The following is a 4,024-nucleotide window of genomic DNA, read 5'->3' as shown; positions in this document are numbered from 1 at the left end:
TTTGTTTGCTGTGACAATGTTTGTTGAGTCAGGGGCAGCCAGACTGTCTCCCACAGTGGCCTGTTGGATGTGTATGAAGCTACAGACAAGATGTCTGTAAGCCTATACAAACACTGTACTTTACCTTACCCAACACTGTCAAGGAATCTGTTCGTATGGGCTTTAAAAAAACAGTGCATTTATGGAATTTTCCTACCTCACCATTAACTATTATATGTTTCAACCTAGGACCCAATTATGATTATTAGTGCTTTTTTGATGCACAGAGCAATCGTGACCGCAAAATGTCCCATTTCTCCTGTAGCCTCACAAAACATTCCACTGTTTTGAATATATGGGATGATCAAAGGGCTCTTTGACTGGTGAACCAAAATATCCTCCATCACCTCACAAGTGCCCCACTGACACAAGCCACAAATCATCAAATGCATTTCCTGGTTCTGGACAGCAACAGAGAAAACTGTAGCATAAATGTATTATTGCTATTGCATGATCAATGCTAATATGTAGCTGGCTCTGTGTGGAGCTTTATGCCATCATGCCAGGTAGGATTATGGGTGACTTCTAATTTAGTGTGCTTTTCTTGGTATTTTTGATTTCACACCCAACCTTCCCACTTCAGAGACCGTTTGAAACCAATGACACATGGTCTGCTGTCCAAGGAACACAGCAGACTCAAATGAGCAATGGCTAACATTCTCACATTTCTTACATGGCTTGCTCATAAAGGTCATAAACAAACTGAAGATAAAAGAATCTCACACAGTGTTGGTTAAAAAGGAGATGGGAACATGGGTGCTGTGATGAACTTGGAAACAAGGAAGTAACTGGTCAACATAATGTCCCATGCTGTGAATAATGATAGTATTCAATTTATTTAGTTTCTATTTAATAAGTCATACACTCAAGACCATGGGCCTCAATTAGCTAAATGAACTGATGTGTAAATTAGTTTATTTCAGAAAGAGGCCTTGGTGGCTTTCATTTAGTGATTTCAAAGGCACAGAGCAAGTTTCAGTGTAATTACTACACAGACATTCACCCTGTTGTTCTTGGTCAGATGTCAAAAAAAAATCCTTTTAAAAGGATTGGACATCAGAGAGGAACTTTGAACATTAAAACTTGGTATGTGTTAGAGGTTTTAGATGATCTCCGTGGTAAAAATTAATTAAACATCTTTTCTACTGCAGTCAACAGGATCAAAGTATTCTGCACAATGCTCTGTTTTCTTTTTGAAACTGATTTCATGTATCGCCATCAAACATCTTGGCGAGTAAACATGCATGGTGAACCACACCGGCAATTTTAGCTGAAAGACATTCTCTCAGATCATATGTGGGTAGATAGCCAAAACTACTCTGGAGGTGGGATGGTGGAGAGTAAGGTCTCTGCACATGTAAATTGTTGGGTGGGCAGGATGAAAGTCTGAAGTAGATGTCTATTGAAAATCAGGCTCTGAGACTGTGGACCTCAATGTCACTGCCAGTCTCATGCAGACGCCACAGCAATATTATGGCTCGGGCGGAAATTAATTGTGGGCACAGAGAGTTCTTCTTGTAGCGCAAGACAACTCCAGTGTCAGAGAGGGAATAAGCGCTGCTGCCTCCGGGCACAGGCTCATGCCAAGTAAACATTAGGCATAACCCACCAAAGGAGTATTTTGTAAGATGTCTTTGAGGCCTCACCTAGAGGTTCTTTGATTATTATTCAAAAAGGAAAATAAAGACTTTTTGATAGTTTCAGAGTCGGAGCTGCAGAGACAAGAATTGGACCTGACAGGAAAAACACTCATAAAAATGAATGAGGCCCTAAAAGGCTTTGAAATGGGGCCTCTTTACATTGAACTCTGGATTATAAAATGAAAGAAACAAAAAAACTTAGAGAACTTTAGTATTTCAGCAATTCCCTTGTGTTGAAAGCCAGCAGGAGAGACATTACTTTTCTACTATTACACTTTACTGTCATCTTTGTTATCAAAATGTCGGCCTGCTATTAAGATAGCAGGACATCTAAATTTCTAAAGCTTTTATCTGTGCTGAGACAGAGCAAGAGTGTGCATCCCTACTTCCTGACAAGAGGATAACAGGGGCTCTCTGAGGGTATAAAGCAAGGTCTCTGGTTGGTAGAGTGGCCTAAGGGCCAGTGCAGAGGAGCTACTTCACACTGACCACCACAGTAATGGCCTAACAGAGCAGATAACATTATCATTATTTGTCATTAGTGATACAAGTGTCACTGGAAAAGACCATATTTGGACATAGGCATTGGTCAGTGTCAGTATTTGGTCCATATATGAAAGACAGATGTTATTTGCATTCAATGAAGTACACTCACTATTAAATATTTAATACTAAAAAAAATAATGATGATGACTTTCTTAATGGAGAAACAAAGCTTCAAAATGGCTGCCCATCAGACAATAGAAAATCTGGTAGGTCCAGAATAGCAGGAAAATGTGAAAATGGTGTTTCTGTGCTTTCAGCGTCAGATTCAAATCTGATATTTTCAATTATCAAGAACAACACTGCTCAGACTTTTGCCATATGTGTATGTGATTTGTCTTGACATATGATATCTGAGAATGTCACCTTTTGTTTCTCACCTTCAGTCAGGCCACTGGGAGAGAGAGTGAGCACAAAGAGGCGCCAAACTGTCATCTTTTTTTCTTTTCTTTTCTTTTCTTTTTTTTTTTGCTCAAGCTAGGAATTGTCTCTGAATTTTGTTGGATCTCAGGGATCTGTGATGCATATGGCTTTGATCATCCTTGTGATTTAATGTTATTGCTGTTAAAATGTATTCACTAGAAGAAGTGTGCAGAAGAGTAAAGTAGGTTTTATTCGCATTATATTGATAAAGGGGGCATAATAATGTTCAACAATGAAGTGTGTTCTCAAGGTGTCACAAATCTGATATCTTTAGACTTAACTTGACACAATTATTAAGTGCTGCGGCTTGACTTTGACTACCTACTGTCAACGTGATGTGTTTTGATTTGGACTTTATTCTTTTCACATGAAATCATTTCAAGGCTCCGTCCATTCATTTATTTTCTATACGACTTATCTGTCAGAGTTGCGGGGGCTCTGGAGCCTGTCCCAGCTGACTACAGGCGAGAGGCGGGGTACACCCTGGACTGGTCGCCAGTCAATCGCAGGGCTGATACACAAAGACAAACAACCACTTAAGCACACACTCATACCTAGGGGCAATGTAGAGTAGCCAATTAACCTAATGTGCATGTTTTTGGGGTTGTGGGAGGAAGCCTGAGTACTCGGAGAAAACCCACGCAGGCACAGGGAGAACATGCAGACTCCACACAGAAGGGCCCAGACCAGGATTCAAACCTGGAACCCTCTTGCTATGAGGCAAGAGGGTTGCTAACCACTGCACCACTGTGCTACATTTCCAGGCTCCAAAATTATTATTTTTTTTTTTTTCTGGGGTGCTCTTATTAAATATAAAACAGTATAGAAACTACCATAAAAGAGAGGGAGAATGGGAGATGACATGCAACATATGTGACAGGTTACACAAGAGCATGTTGTTCATGTTTGACACCTTAACTAGCTGGGTCAGAAGGGAACCTCAAAAAAGAGGAGGGATTCAAATTTTATTCTGTTTTTGTGCAAGTATAGGTATGCAGATGTGGTTGCTAAAGCCAAATATTAATAAAGGGGGTAGACTAATCTCTGGGAGGACAGTCCTGAAATTTGAGTGGAACTTCAATGCCAAGACAAAGACTTGGCCTCAGCTCTGTGTATAATTCTGCTTTTGTATAAATCCCAGCATAAAAGATAACTACTCTTTGATTCTGAACAGATAAGAAAATGGCAGATTCATCCTCTAAGCTATCGTATATCTTACACTAGCATTTCTTAAAGTTCAATCAAGGAACTTGGTGGCTTTAAAATATAAAGAGAATAAATAAAATGATAACTATCTAATGGAAGAGCAGACTGGACGTTTGCCCTCTGTTTTTTATTGAATCCTTGGGTTAAATCTGCATTTGTAAAACACTGCCAAC

This window comes from Scatophagus argus, chromosome 4 (assembly GCF_020382885.2).
Source record: "Scatophagus argus isolate fScaArg1 chromosome 4, fScaArg1.pri, whole genome shotgun sequence".
Classification (NCBI taxonomy): Eukaryota; Metazoa; Chordata; class Actinopteri; family Scatophagidae; genus Scatophagus; species Scatophagus argus.
This window is presented reverse-complemented; position numbering follows the sequence as displayed.